The following is a 16,967-nucleotide window of genomic DNA, read 5'->3' as shown; positions in this document are numbered from 1 at the left end:
TAAATCTATACTCGATCTTAACAAATTTCTCTTCTTCAGAAACGCTTTCCTTGCCATTGCCAGTCTACATTTTATATCCTCTCTACTTCGACCATCATCAGTTATTTTGCTCCCCAAATAGCAAAACTCCTTTACTACTTCAAGTGTTATTGTTATAGTTTTTAAATTAATTTCACTAATTCTCCGAATTGCAATTTCTTGGACGTTGTGGGATGTACGAAGTACTATAAAAGAGACAAATTGTTATTATATTTATTTAATAAACTAATTAAACATAATTGTTTCTTTAACTGATATTGTTAATATTAAAATAGTAGACAACTGTGAAGAGGTAAATTGTGTGGGGCTGTAAGCACACTACCGGCCATTAAACTTGCTTCACCACGAAGATGACGAGCTACAGACGCGAAATTTAACCGACAGGAAGAAGATGCTGTGATATGCAAATGATATTAGCTTTTCAGAGCATTCACACAAGGTAGGCGCCGGTGGCGACACCTACATCGTGCTGACATGAGGAAAGTTTCCAACCGATTTCTCATACACAAACAGCAGTTGACCGGCGTTGCCTGGTGAAACGTTGTCGTGATGCCTCGTGTAAGAAGGAGAAATGCGTACCATCACGTTTCCGACTTTGATAAAGGTCGGATTGTAGCCTTCCGCGATTGCGGTTTATCGTATCGCGACATTGCTGCTCGCTTTGGTCGAGATCCAATGACCGTTAGCAGAATATGGAATCGGTGGGTTCACGAGGTTAATACAGAACGCCGTGCTGGATCCCAACGGCCTCGTATCACTAGCAGTCGAGATGACAGGCATCTTAACCGCATGGCTGTAACGGATCGTGCAGCAACGTCTCGATCCCTGAGTCAACAGATGGGGACGTTTGCAAGACAACAACCATCTCCACGAACAGTTCGACGACGTTTGCAGCAGCATGGACTGTCAGCTCGGACACAATGGTTGCGGTTACCGTTGACGCTGCATCACAGACAGGAGCGCCTGCGATGGTGTACTCAACGACGAACCTGGGTGCACGAATGGCAAAATGTCATTTTTTCGGATGAATCCAGGTTCTGTTTACAGCATCATGATGGTCGCATTCGTGTTTGGCGACATCGCGGTGAACGCACATTGGAAGCGTGTATTCGTCATCGCCATACTGCCGTATCACCCGGCGTGATGGTATGGGGTGCCATTGGTGACACGTCTTGGTCACCTCTTGTTCGCATTTACGGCACTTTGAACAGTGGACGTTACATTGCAGATGTGTTACGACCCGTGGCTCTATCCTTCATTCGATCCCTGCGAAATCCTATATTTCAGCAGGATAATCCATGGCCGGATGTTGCAGGACCTGTACGGGCCTTTCTGGATACAGAAAATGTTCGACTGCTTCCCTGGCCAGCACATTCTCCAGGTCTCTCACCAACTGAAAACGTCTGGTCAATGGTGGGCGAGCAACTGGCTCGTCACAATACGCCAGTCACTGCTCCTGGTGAACTGTGGTATCGTGTTGAAGCTGCATGGGCAACTGTACCTATACATGCCATCCAAGCTCTGTTTGACTCAATGCTCAGGCGTATCAAGGCCGTTATTACGGCCTGAGGTGGTTGTTCTGGGTACTGATTTCTCAGGATCTATGCACCCAAATTGCGTGAAAATGTAATCACATATCAGTTTCAGTATAATATATTTGTCCAATGAATACCCGTTTATCATCTGCATTTCTTCTTTGTGTACCAACTTTAATGGCCAGTAGTTCTTGTGTTTGTGAGAGTGACCCCCTCAGAACCCAACTCTGTCTGCCCCTACCTGATTCCAGCTACTACTGGCTCATAGTCTATTAGTGTAGTTGTTTGCAAAATCAGACACCTCAAATGGTTACTGATGTCAAATGTTCAATGCCATTTACATATACGCACTTCTCCAATTCATATTTCACATTGGCAGTCGACACTTTAGTGTGCTAGTAACGATTCCAGTATAAAATGTCTCTTTATTTAATTTAAAATATTTTTAGATAACAAATAGTTATAATTCCTGAACACTGTTCTGCCATAAATGCAATTAATATAAGTTTACAGTTATATGGTTTACGGATATTTGGTTCGTCTAGCACAGGGGCAGCTAAGAATTCTGCTCATAAGCCATGCCTTGGCATCTGTGCCATAGCACTCAGTGTCACTGCACATTTCCCCTCCGCCCCGCCATACTGTCTGAGCGCAAGGAGGTGGAAGAGGAGGAACTGTGAACACGCTGCATTTAATACGACTTGGTTTTATTTTCTACATAGCTCAACAATGTACCCCATAAATAAAACAAGTTATCAATATTATTTAATTATTTTTGGACGCTAAAGACATAATGTTTTATCTGATACAGACTCTTAGAACATGGACAGATGTGAGGAAAGTAACGTAGACGTTCTGGACAGTTTTAACGTAAAACGATTTGCCATTACAATGGGAATTACGTTGCAGGTTGATCAGTTACATATACACATGCATAGGAGTGCTATCAATTGAAATGACAAACGGTCTTGAAAACAGCTCAAAAACAGATGTAAGATAGGCAAAGGTCTTAAAACTCTTAGGAAACTATCCTTGTAATACTTTCTAGGATACAAGAATTCTTGAAGCCTTGTGTTTTCTTTAACAGCGCTGAGCCTAGAGAACTGGACTGTGTTTGTCAGAATGTGCCCCTTCTATAACGCCATTTCCTTTTTTAGCGCATCCCCATTAAATCAGATATAAGTTCTTTCTCACTTTTCAGTGTCTAACTGTGAGCAGGGTCCATTTACGTCCACTTGAAGTGCGACACTGCAGTCTATCCCAGATGTTCTAATTTTCGTTCCTTCACTCATTTTTTGATGATAAATTCAACGATAGGTTTAGGTTGCAGAAACCCTCCCTTGGGATCAAAGATGATATACCTGATAAATTAGCCCCAAAGCCCTCAGAGAATGTTAGCCTCACAGACCAGAGATGGAAAAGGTTACTATGAGTATTAGGACAACGGAGGTGCAGAGTAAATTTGTTAGTGTGGGTTGCATACATTTGGGAGCAAGCATATATTCATAGGCAAACTTGACTGATTTATGACCCCCCACCCCTTAACTTATTGTTCTACTAAGAGGTTTACGACACCCTGGGATAATATGTCGTTCTCAGAAACCCCACAACCCTAACTCTCCCCTTCATCTCCGCACCCCTCTGGGATATCCCATCACCAATACAAGCACATCTTTGATATCAAATTAATTGACTAATTAAATCGATAAATTAACTAACCCTTCCCCTCTGGTAAAACATCCAACTATCCTCTTCCATTCCCCCTCCCCTCCAACATCTGGAAATTGGCAGGAAAAGGACTCAGTCTGTGATGGAGAAGAAGGATTTCACGACAGGAAATCCAACCCAATGTCAGTTACATAGTGGAGGATATACTGTTTATTTATAAAATTCAATTCACATAACTTGGATCTCTCTTTTATTTGGCGGGGAAAGCTCATCATCCTCCATTGATTCAGAAGATGCAGGTCACATAAAATACATTGCCAGTACGTGTTTAAATAGATCTCTTTGTTTTCTTATTGTGCAAGAAATACCACCACAAAATCGACATTAACGTAATTCACTGCACGTAGTGACACTGTTAAATATCTTAAAATCTCCTCTTCACAGCGACCGCAGGGCAGACGTGCCGAACGCTTCGTGTATTCCCACACATAAGGCCGGCATACTGCACGCCCATGCCCCAGCTGCCTCACATATTACCACGCACGCAGGTCAGGAGAGAGGCCCGAAGACCAGAAATCACGATAATCCCCAAACAAAGCGTCAGGTGGCCCAACTCTATCACTCTTTCATATTGATACCTGAGAAATTCCTGTCGAAACACATTCTCTCTCTCTCTCTCTCTCTCTCTCTCTCTCTCTCTCTCTCTCTCAAGTGCTCAAGTGACTACTTCTTGTGCAGTGAGCGTCTGTCATGTGCCACACTAATCCTTCTTTGGTCCTGAACAAAGTAATGGATACCTGGTAAATCACCAGCTGTGGATGTCCTGGAAATATCGCTGCGCTCTAACAGATTGACTGACTAATTAATTAAATCGATACCCTACGTGAGCGACAGTTTTTCCTTGCACCCTATTGGTGGAAACCAGGACTGGTATATTTGGCAGGGAATTCGATCCTGAAACTACCCTGTTTCGAAACCCTTTGGGATTTTTTCCACTTGCCTCCTAGTGGGGATACTGGCACAGTCACATCGTTTGTTGGGAAGTCCATTACGTTGGAAGTAGCTCAGAATTTCACATTTCAACTCAATTGTATGCTATGTTCTTAAACAACCTGTAGAGAAGTTACACTCCTGGAAATTGAAATAAGAACACCGTGAAATCATTGTCCCAGGAAGGGGAAACTTTATTGACACATTCCTGGGGTCAGATACATCACATGATCACACTGACAGAACCACAGGCACATAGACACAGGCAACAGAGCATGCACAATGTCGGCACTAGTACAGTGTATATCCACCTTTCGTAGCAATGCAGGCTGCTATTCTCCCATGGAGACGATCGTAGAGTTGCTGGATGTAGTCCTGTGGAACGGCTTGCCATGCCATTTCCACCTGGCGCCTCAGTTGGACCAGCGTTCGTGCTGGACGTGCAGACTGCGTGAGACGACGCTTCATCCAGTCCCAAACATGCTCAATGGGGGACAGATCCGGAGATCTTGCTGGCCAGGGTAGTTGACTTACACCTTCAAGAGCACGTTGGGTGGCACGGGATACATGCGGACGTGCATTGTCCTGTTGGAACAGCAAGTTCCCTCGCCGGTCTAGGAATGGTAGAACGATGGGTTCGATGACGGTTTGGATGTACCGTGCACTATTCAGTGTCCCCTCGACGATCACCAGAGGTGTACGGCCAGTGTAGGAGATCGCTCCCCACACCATGATGCCGGGTGTTGGCCCTGTCTGCCTCGGTCGTATGCAGTCTTGATTGTGGCGCTCAGCTGCACGGCGCCAAACACCCATACGACCATCATTGGCACCAAGGCAGATGCGACTCTCATCGCTGAAGACGACACGTCTCCATTCGTCCCTCCATTCACGCCTGTCGCGACACCACTGGAGGCGGGCTGCACGATGTTGGGGCGTGAGCGGAAGACGGCCTAACGGTGTGCGGGACCGTAGCCCAGCTTCATGGAGACGGTTGCGAATGGTCCTCGCCGATACCCCAGGAGCAACAGTGTCCCTAATTTGCTGGGAAGTGGCGGTGCGGTCCCCTACGGCACTGCGTAGGATCCTACGGTCTTGGGGTGCATCCGTGCGTCGCTGCGGTCCCGTCCCAGGTCCACGGGCACGTGCACCTTCGGCCGACCACTGGCGACAACATCGATGTACTGTGGAGACCTCACGCCCCACGTGTTGAGCAATTCGGCGGTACGTCCACCCGGCCTCCCGCATGCCCACTATACGCCCTCGCTCAAAGTCCTTCAACTGCACATACGGTTCACGTCCACACTGTCGCGGCATGCTACCAGGGTTAAAGACTGCGATGGAGCTCCGTATGCCACGGCAAACTGGCTGACACTGACGGCGGCGGTGCACAAATGCTGCGCAGCTAGCGCCATTCGACGGCCAACATTGCGGTTCCTGGTGTGTCCGCTGTGCCGTGCGTGTGATCACTGCTTGTACAGCCCTCTCGCAGTGTCCGGAGCAAGTATGGTGGGTCTGACACACCGGTGTCAATGTGTTCTTTTTTCCATTTCCAGGAGTGTAGATTGAGGTGAGTGCCCGCAATACCAAATTTGAAAACAATAGACTGACCAATCAGGAATTTGATGTCTCGTTTGGAAGAGGTCCTGTATAAAATGATAGGTGGAATTTCAAATTTTGGCGTGAATTTATATCGTCACTGTTGGGGAATTTGCGACCACTACAGATTTGATAAGTGTATTTTACAAAGCAATACAAAAAAATTCCTAAGTTTGTTCTCTCAGCTACACCAGGACAGAGAAGGAGGAGGAAAGGGTCTACCACATGATCGGATAGCAACAGCAACACATACACTACAAGACAGTGCACTGCAATTTCGTGAGAGGTACTAAACCGATCCTAGTATTAGACATGGCTAGATTCCTGATGTCGCCGAAAACACTTGTACATACAGCCCACTTTTCTCCTAGAAGTCCACACGCAGTGCACTAGTCTCCTTGTACACCGCCAGCGAAAATGCTCAGAGGTCGGAGAAAACTCACTGAGACCACAGCCATGGGCATGGACGACATCCGGGAACAGTCCAGCTCCAACACTTGACAGTGATCGATCTTGAATAACTCGATTTTCCAATACTCGTGATCGCGTAGACAGCACAACACCTGCAGCGTATTCGTTCAGTATTCAGCTAGCCAGAAGGCACTGGGCGGATCACTGACAGAACTTGTCCCTGTGACGTCAGGCAAGAACCGACTAGCCGGCTGGCTGTAACTTCTCTTTGTACCTGCTGTTCACCACAACCTCGAGCCACAAATTTCAGTTCGTTACAGTCACGTGCTACCTCCGCCACTCATCCGGGTGGCCGGCAGAGTCGTCCCAGAAAACCAGCCACATATTTATCATTGTAATTACAATTCCAGCGCCAGTCTCGTGATATTAGACACAATGAGAGAAGTATCTGAAATACCTCCTCCTGACGACTCTGACTCTGGGGCGATTCTCAAGTTAAAATATCAGTATCTATATCCTCCTTACGCTTGGACATAATTTTCCATGTAAAAGCTTTCAACCCCCTTACGGCTATCGATATACTGAAATCGCAATTTTCCAAGTCAAATCCATATCTCTCTTACAATGAGATATAGTCATTTTCTTTGCCCATGTCAGAACAATGACCACAGTAACTTTACACCCCAACACATACTTTATAAGCCTGCTGATCACAGCCAATCTATCAGACCTTCCCTACTAAGTTGCTGAATACTGGCGACACCAAACAATATTTAACGAAAATCCGCAATGGATGGACATGCCCCCTTTGTTTTTCTTGCGATCGTTCCAGAGTGTCTTAGGAAGAGAGACGTAATCTTTTTATAAGCGACCAGCTATTGTGTGTGTTTTGTGTATTGTGTATTGAACAGGGGACCTACAAACGACGGAGAGGCTTCGTCCCGCCGTAGCCCTCAGTAGTCAACAACAGGCTGCAGCAGTCCACCCACCCCGCCGCCGCCCTACACCGAACCCAGGGTTATTGTGCTGTTCGGGCCCCAGTGGACCCCCTGGGAACGTCTCATACCAAACGAGTGTAACCCAAATGTTTTTGTGGTAGAGTAATTATGGTGTAAGCGGACGTGGGGACAGCGTTTACGCAGCAATCGCCAACATAGTGTAACTGAGGCGGAATAAGGGGAACCAGCCCGCATTCGCCGAGGCAGATGGAAAACCGCCTTCAAAACCATCCACAGACTGACCGGCACGCCGGACCGCGACACTAATCCGCCGGGTGGATTCGTGCCGGGGGCCGGCACGCTTTCTCGTTCCGAGAGCAGTGCGTTAGACTGCGCGGCCCAAGCGGGCGGGCTGACCAGCCGTTATAAACACGATCACAAAGAATATGTTACTGTTACCCTGCATAAAATGCGGTCTTGATTCCAGAGGCACACACAAGTATCGCTAACGACATCCATGTTAAAAAATTACACATGCTTTATAAATCGGGGTATAGTACTGCTTCCAAATCAAGTGATTTTCCACTCAAATACCGATACACTGAAAATCGACAGTGATCGTTGGGGTATGTATTAACAGACTGAAAGTGCGGGTGCACGTCACCAGCGGCGAAGCTCGTAATAAAATGACGCCCCTCCCCGAACTTAGCAAGTGATTCGACTAAGTAACGTGGTATTAAGCCGATATTTGCAACTCCCTCAAGACGCTGCTAGGTCCCACGCTAACAAACAGTATTTGTGAAGTATTTAGAGAGTGTAATAGACGTTCTGTGATATATCCACGGGGCTATAGGCGAGGGAGGATGATGGTCGATTGAGAATGAGCACATACAGCAGATGGTGTGCTATGTGAGAAATCACTTAAAAATGCAACGCTAGGTTGAAGTTGTAAGAAATGCAAAAAAATGCTATAACCAATACACTGGCTTTTCATATCTATACTGTTAAGCTTTCTGGTAGAAATTTTTCTGTTATTTGGTATCAAGTATCTCCATTCAACCACACATTGCGTTGGATCCTGCGGAGATGTTTTTTAATGATTACAGTCACTGATGAATAATATTCATGACACTCTCATATTTCGAAACGACTCGCCTTTTTCGAACCTTTCTGCTAAGGACCGCATACAGCAAAACTCCTACGTGGTATTAGGCAGTACCTCTACATCTTGTAAGTGTTCCTCAGTCTATGTCCTGCTATCCATGCAGTTTTGCCCATGTGATCGTTCCAGTTTAAGTCTTAACTGAGGGGAAGTCGGAGAAAGCAATATCTACCACCTACTGCATCCTGTGAAGAAACAGGGTGAGCTGAGTTGATGCGACAGGACCGTATTTTGACTATTCGGTGGAAATGGGAAAATTTTATCATAGCTTCCCCAACCGTGTACTATGTGTAAAGTCATTTTCAAACGAAGCTTTCTTCTGCAACACCAGGTAGTAGAAAAGGCGGTATGAGCAGTTAAGATGGTATTTCTTATCGATAAAATTAGGAAGACTTCACATCATACGGGAACTGGAAGAAGGACGAGGATTTTGCTATTGCATTTTGGTGCACTTCCAAACTACATGAAGGTACTGCAGTCCGAAGGAGATCTGCGACTCTTAGGGTGCATTCATGTCTGTCACCCAAACATTCTCTTCGTCCTCTTAATTTTGTACCATTCAACAGAGATAAACTGCAAACTATGAAATCTTTGCTAGCGTCACCCAGTAGAGAACTCGATAAGATGTTACCACGTCCCTCTCTTTCGATATATTGAAAACACCGCCATACATATTGTTTTTCCACCACGACTTCGATATCTGTGTCAGGTGCTAAACCGACATTAACGCGTTTCGATCCACTGGCTCTCACAGAAATCTGGACATCGGATGGTGTAAACTGTGCTGCTCCCACAACACACAGAATGGTTGAAATAAAAGAGAGAGGCAATGTTTCTTATTGATAAAAATGTGGAGGACATCACAATATATAAAAACTGGAACAGTTTGCAGCATCGTAGAGAGTTTCCAAACAGCTGTCCAAAGGTGATGATCTCTACATTTGATCTCATCTTCCACAGTGATGGAGTAGCAGATGTTTCGGGATTCCACTTTTCGGCCGACCGTTGTGGCCGAGCGGCTCTAGGCGCTTCAGTCCGGAACCGCGCTGCTGCTAAGGTCGCAGGTACGAATCCTGCCTAGGGCATGGATGTGTGTGATGTCCTTAGGTTAGTAAGGTTTAAGTAGTTCTAAGTCTAGGGGACTGATGACCTCAGATGTTAAGTCCCATCGTGCTTAGAGCCATTTGAACCCCTTTGATCCACTTTTCGAAGAGACTCTAAGCACTGGTTCCTCATATTGATGGCGCATATTGCACCCACGTATATGATTGCTGTTTCGGTGTTCTTTGTGGTAGTCATCCTGACCTCCATATCTTGAGGCACTGCATCTTTCATTTTTATGACTTCCAGTGCATGACTACAGGGAGAACTAGTGGGCATTCTGTAAGACTTAAACCTACAGATAGTATGCACCATCAGTTGTCAATCCCACCGGTGGCGAAATGGAATGATATTATACACCCAGGCGAGTAAGCAAGTACCCTCATCCCTCCACACTTTTTTAGAATTTCCATAAATTTTACTTATTTTTCATTAAATTTCGTATTTTTGCCAGGTTTTCCGTAATTTCAACACATTTTACTCAATTACTCGATGTCCAAAGCATCACTCTTGACGAGTGATCACATCAACAAAACCTCTCATCGCGTCGATTCATGATGCTGTCAGCCAATGACACTGCGGCATGGTTCTCAGTTTCTGTATCATTGCTAAACCACCCGCTTCATTACTTTGCAAGGGTCACATACTCTGTTACACAGCCTACATCACATGACATAAACACTGTTTCCAAGTGTAAAAAATAGCCAATAGCAGAGAGAATCTGTAAACACCACATTCCTTAGCCGAAACACTTTATAAATAAAGTAAGATTTTATAACAATCTGCCATCTCCCCCTATGTGCATGGTGTCACGCAGTGCTCCCGCATTTGTGCGATGAAGTCGCCGTCAATTTCGAAACGAGCTACCCCTTCTTAGAACTTACAGGCTAAGAACCCAGAGCAAAAATTGATATGGCTTCCCTCTAAGCATCTCGTAATTCTTCCTCTGTCTTTAACCAACCCTCCCTGCAACGGTGTATCCAATTTAATTTGAAACTGATCAGAAGTAGGAGGGTACTATACCTACCAAATTCGACGTCATGTGAAGGAACAGAACGAACTGAGTTCCACGTAGTCAATAAACTTCGATACTTTTCTTTCACAAAGAGTATAAGACCTCTTCCAAACTTGTACTGACCGGCGCTTAGTGACAGAGACCGATTTTCTCATTCCAATACTGTAACTGCAGTTCTGTGAAGACTATTCCATACCAATCTTACCCATGTCGTCCTTCCAGTCACACACGATCTCTCTAGACGCTTGCATACAGAGGAGTTTAGCACTCCCTTTTGTTGTGTAGTAGATACGAGCCTGATACATCTGAGAGTGTTGTGGTAATATAACAGACGATTAAGAAGAAGAAGAAACGTATGAATTCTGATGATGGAGCTCCAGACGGAAGGAGTTTGAAACATTTTACATAAATCACTTGTGCGATCAATTCTGTAGAATTGTTGTAGTGTTTGTATTCCATATCAAGAAGGTGCTGGGGAGAGACAAATGATTGTAGAACATAAACACAAACGCATAGCAGCGGTGTTTGATATGTGAAATTACATGATATGCTGCACTAGCTCTGTGAACAGATCACACTGTCTTCCACATGCAAAACTTTTGTCAAGCAAGTCCCTACACATGGGCTTCAGTACCTCACAAACCCCTGCCACTAACTTAGATGCATTGCAATTATGAAACTGAAGACTCGATTTATGTTCAAGATGTGGCAAAGAAATGCAGTATTTCATATACACTATGTGATCAAACGTATCCGGACACTCCCAAAAACATACGTTTTTCATATTAAGTGCACTGTGCTGCCACCTACTGCCAGGTACTCTATATTCGCGACTTCAGAAGATAGACATCTTTAGAGAGCAGAATGGGGCGCTCAGCGGAACTCATGGACTTCAAATGTGGTCAGGTGATTGGGTTTCACTTGTGTCATCCAACTGTACGCGAGATTTCCACACTCCTAAACATCCCTAGGTCCACTGTTTCCGATGTGATAGTGAAGTGCAAATGTGAAGGGGCACATACAGCACAAAAGCGTACAGGCCGACCTCGTCTGTTGACTGACAGAGACCGCCGACAGTTGAAGAGGGTCGTAATGTGTAAATAGGCAGACATCTACCCAAACCATCATACAGGAATTCAAAACTGCATCAGGATCCACTGCAAGTACTAAGACAGATAGGCGGGAGGTGAGAAAACTTGGATTTTATGGTCAAGCGGCTGCCTATAAGCCATACATCACGCCGGTAAATGCTAAACGCCGCCTAGCATGGCGTAAGGAGCGTAAACATTGGACGATTGAACAGTGGAAAAACGTTGTGTAGAGTAACGAATAACGGTACACAATGTGGCGATCCGATAGCACGGTGTCGATATGGCGAATGTCCGGTGAACGTCACCCGCCAGGGTGTATAATGCCAGCAGTAAAATTCGGAGGCGGTGGTATTATGGTGTGGTCGTGTTTTTCATGGAGGCGAGCATCGTTGTGTGTTTTGTGTGGCACTATCACAGCACAGGCTGATTGATGTTTTAAGCAGCTTCTTGCTTCCCACTGATGAAGAGCAGTTCGGGGATGTCGACTGCATTTTTCAAAACGATCGATAACCTGTTTATAATGCGGGGCCTGTGTCGGAGTAGTTACATGACAATAACATCACTGTAATGGACTGTCCTGCACAGAGTCCTGACCTGAATCCTATAGAACACATTTGGGTTGTTTTGGAACGCTGACTTCATACCAAGCCTCATCGACCGACTTCAATACCTCTTCTCAGTGCAGCACTCCGTGAAGAAAGGGTTCCATTCCCCAAGAAACCATCCAGAACCTGACTGAACGTATGCCTGTGAGAGTGGAAGCTGTCATCAAGGCTAAGGGTGGGCCAATATTATACTGAATTCCAGCATTACCGATGGAGGGCGCCACGAACTTGTAAGTCATTTTTAGCCAGGCGTCCGAATACTTTTGATCACATACATAGTGTACATCCTCGCTCATCTAGAGGAGGGTGTGGATATGAGTTTTCCATCGATGGACATGATTCATCACACACGCGTTGAAAGTCGTCTACTGACTGTGGTGTGGAGAAGTTTCCTGTTAATGATAGCTGGTACGTAGCGCTATAAGTCACATACAGAACACGCAAGGGTATATACGAGTCGAACGCAAATTATACCAAACAACTGATGCACCCTGAGAGAACAACAGAAAAATGATTAGATGGGTAATAAATGACCTGCCGCATCATCTCTCTCTCTCTCTCTCTCGCTCTCTCTCTCTCTCTATATAATGCATCAGTGTACCATTAAATCGTACCGCACTCCGACCCCTGTCAACTGACCACTACATCTACTTTATATCATTCTTTAACGCATATCCATGTCGGTTTAGAGGAAGATGGTGCTCTTTTCCATGAAAGAACCAAAGACAGCAGTCATCTTGTATGTATCCTGTTCTGGCGTAACATCAAGCACCGGCACATTGGCATGGAAAATAACGGCAGAGAAAGCTGTGAGACGACGTCAGCCAATAGTACGCTGACAAGGACTGCACCATGACAGGAGCGGCCTCTATCCAGAGAGAATATAAGCGCCGCTCCAGCAAACCTCGGTTCCACTAGGAGACGCACTAGAAGAGTCGCACCAGACGACGAGCTGTCTTCTTAACTCTTTAGCTGAGACTAGTGCTTTATATTAACTGCTTGCATGGGAACTGTATATAAAAGGTCATTGATTATTTGCAGGTCGCCAATTGCAATTAAGCACTGTCAAATCAATTTATTGTAATAAACTCCATTAATAAGATTTGCTTGTATGTTGTCTGGCTATCCAAGAAAACAGCTGACAGGCAGCTTTTAAGAGACGACTGGGCGGGATCGCACACTGACAACGAGGATTCACAATCAAACCCCTCACCTCACTGCTACTGAATTTTCTTTTATTTTGCTGGTGTTTTAATTCTCTCTTGTCTTTACTTTGCAGGGGCGTTTACTTGCTTTAAAAGTCTCTTGTAGCATTTTTGCTATTCAGTGTTTTCAGGTGGGCGGCGTTGCAGAAATTTTCTTTGCTTTTGTACTTATTTTTCTTGCTTGCCTTGTATGTTTCTGCATTTGTTGCTTTCAAAATGCCCTCCCCCACCCCATCCCAAACACTGCTCAGACGCCACAGCAGCCATTGTTAGACGCAACACAGCTAAAGCAGCTGTTTCAGATCCAGACTCGGCAAATATCTAGACTGCTCAACACGGTGCAGCAGCTACTGGCCAACATTGCATGCCTGATTGGACATGCACCACCTACAGCAACACCTAGAACTATACCACCTTCTCGCCAGTTTCATGAACATGAAGAGGAACGGCTCGATCAGTTGCAACAATTTGAGGCCCACATACTAGCGCATAACGTACCAGGTACTGTGAAACTACCTTATTTCTTATCCGCGGTACGAAGTGCAGTTTTCCGATTAACCCAGAAAGTATTGCCTAACACCACTCCAAGTGAACTTTCGTATGAACAGGTTGTAGATTAGCTAACTACTAATTATGACCAACAAGTGAATGTGGTAGATGCAAGGTATCACTTCTTTAATTGGAAAAAAACGGTCAGAACACACTTATCGTGAGTGGGTAACAGATTTGCAGGGTATGACAAGGAAATGCAAATTCAAATGTGCTTGTGGGGCTTTATAAATGGTTCAAATGGCTCTGAGCACTATGGGACTTAACATCTAAGGTCATCAGTCCCCTAGAACTTAGAACTACTTAAGCCTAACTAACCTAAGGACATCACACACATCCATGCCCGAGGCAGGATTCGAACCTGCGACCGTAGCTGTCGCGCAGTTCCAGACTGAAGCGCCTAGAACCTCTCGGCCACACAAGCCGGCGGTGCTTTATATTCAGATGCTATGTTGCGTGATGCGATTGTGTACAATGTGCTTGATGTCAAACTCAGAACCAGATTTTGAAACAGTCCGATCCATCATTTCAGCAGGTAGTGTAAATACCAGATCAGTAGGACACAGGTGCCCTGTCCGCCAATAAATTTCAGCAGCTGGCAATCTATCGGGTTGAGTGCCTTGTTGGTGATCGGCCCATTCGGCGGCGGCAGCTTGCACTCACCACGTCAACTAAACAACTCTCCACACCGCGTAAGCAGCTTGCTAAACAGGCGAACAGAATTAATATTGCGCTCGGTGTTATTCACGACACTAACGCCAAGACTGTCCCTCCTGACAAGCTCAGTGCTACGCTTGTGGCAAGGAAGGATATGTACAATCCGTATGTTTTGAGCGGAACATACATAAGAATTCCGCCCACTCACAAAAACCTAGTCCCAAGACCCATGTCACAAATGTAGTATATTCAACATCTGCAACAGGCATTAGCAAAACTGGCAAGCGTGCAGTTTCTTCAGTGATACGCAAATCCAAGAAACTTTTTGTTCAATCGCTTCTTTGTGGGAAACGTGAGTAATTTCAGTGGGACGTGGGTGCCTCTGTCACATTGCTAAATCGTCACGCATATGAACTGTTACGCTCCCCACACCCGTCTAAAACTGGCACACAACCGATGGCTTATAATGGACACGACATTCCCATTCTCGGAAAATGTATTTTGCCTGCCACGTATAGCTCGCATACGTGAACAGTGACTTTTACGGTGCTGCAATCACGCGGTTGTCAATACATATTTGGTCTTGATTCACTTGATTTATTTGGCTTTAACATTCAGGACAATGTGTTGTCAGTATCTGCATTCCATGCCAAAGATAGTGTAGCTGGCTTGCTAAAATAATTCCTGGAACACTTTTCTGAGGTTTTAGGCAAGGCTAAAAACTTTGTTGCACATATTACTCTGAAAGACAATGCTCAGCCGAAATTTTGCCGGGGCAGAACTGTTCCCATTGCATTACGGGACAAAGTCGCTGCTGAATGTAAAGAAATGTAAAGATAGCGGAGTTATTGCGCCTGTATCAGCTAGCCAGTGGACCAGTCCACTTGTTTTGCTCCCCAAACCTTCAGGTCGCATTCGCCTCTGGGTTTACTTTGTGTTTAGAGTCAACCCACAGACGGTAATTGATGCTTATCCCTTGCAAAGCCCAGAGGATCTCACGAACAGATTAGGCGCTGGACGCTACTTTTCAAAAATTGATTTGCGTGTCGCGTATCTTCAAATACCACTCGATGAAGAATCTCAAAAATTGTGTTTAGTAAATACTCTTTTTCACTTGTTTAAATATTTGCGTTTGCCTCTTGGCAGTGCTTCCGAACCCGCCATTTTCCAACGGTGTTTGGAGTAGCTGACTGCTAAAGTGCTAAACTATTCACACCTGAAGAACATATTACTTTGTTCCATGTGTTATCTGATGCAGTACTAAAGTGTAGACTGGACAAGGGTGATATTTTTAAACCTGAATTGCAGTATCTTGGTCATGTCATGAACAGTCAAGGTGTACACTCTCTTCAGTCGCATTTGTTAGCCATACGAGATCTGCCAGTTCCTCGCAATGTCACACAACTGCAGTCAGGCCTAGGGAAAATGAACTATTATATTCGGTTCATACGGACTGCTGCACAAATCGCGGCTCCATTGCACCGCTTGCTTCGCTAGAATATCCCCTTTGTTTGGACAGATGAGTGCCAAGTAGCTTTTTAAAAACTTAAAGTGCATTGCTCAGTGATCAATGCTTAGTTCACTTTGATCCTGACAAATCAGTTGTATTGCACAAGTTGACGCTTCCTCGTACTGAATCGGTGCAGTGCTTTCGCACAGAATTGAGTATAAAGGCAGGCCTACTGCTTTCACATCAAAAGTGTTGTTCAAAGTTCAGTGTGTCTATTCACAAACTGAGAAAGAGGGGCCGTTGTGGCCGAGCGGTTCTAGAAGCTTCAGTCTGGAACCGCGTGACCGCTTCGGTCGCAGGTTCGAATCCTGCCTCAGGCATGGATGTGTGTGATGTACTTAGGTTAGTTAGGTTTAAGTAGTTCTAAGTTCTAGGGGACTGATGACTTCCGATGTTAAGTCCCATAGTGCTCAGAGCCATTTGAACGATTTTTTTTTATTTTTAGAAAGAGCCTTCAGCTATTGTGTATGGTGTCACTAAATTTCACCACTATTTGTATGGCAGAAAATTCTGCTTAGTGACGGATCGCAAGCCTTTGCAGTACTTGTTGCATCCGACAAAACCGGTTCCTGTACGTCTGCACAAAACTTGCAAAGATGCACTTTGTTGTTGTCTCAATACCAGTACGAGATTGTGTAACGTCCGACGCCTTGACATGGTAATGTGGGTGCACTTTCACGTCTTCTGATTGGCCCTTCTGCTTCATCTTGTTGTCCCATCGATGCTCAGGATTCTGAATTCCTTCAATCTTTTCCGCTGAACTATAGGAAATTCGCACAGGCCACGGAAGCTGATTCGGATTTGAACATTTTGCAAACATACATTCATACACCTTGGCCTCCTTCCTTGCATAGCATAAAGAACTCTGTACTGAGCCGATATCTTGCCCGTCGGC

This window comes from Schistocerca gregaria, chromosome X (genome assembly GCF_023897955.1).
Source record: "Schistocerca gregaria isolate iqSchGreg1 chromosome X, iqSchGreg1.2, whole genome shotgun sequence".
Lineage (NCBI taxonomy): Eukaryota > Metazoa > Arthropoda > Insecta > Orthoptera > Acrididae > Schistocerca > Schistocerca gregaria.
The sequence above is the reverse complement of the archived record's forward strand: the minus strand, read 5'-3'. Positions refer to the sequence as shown.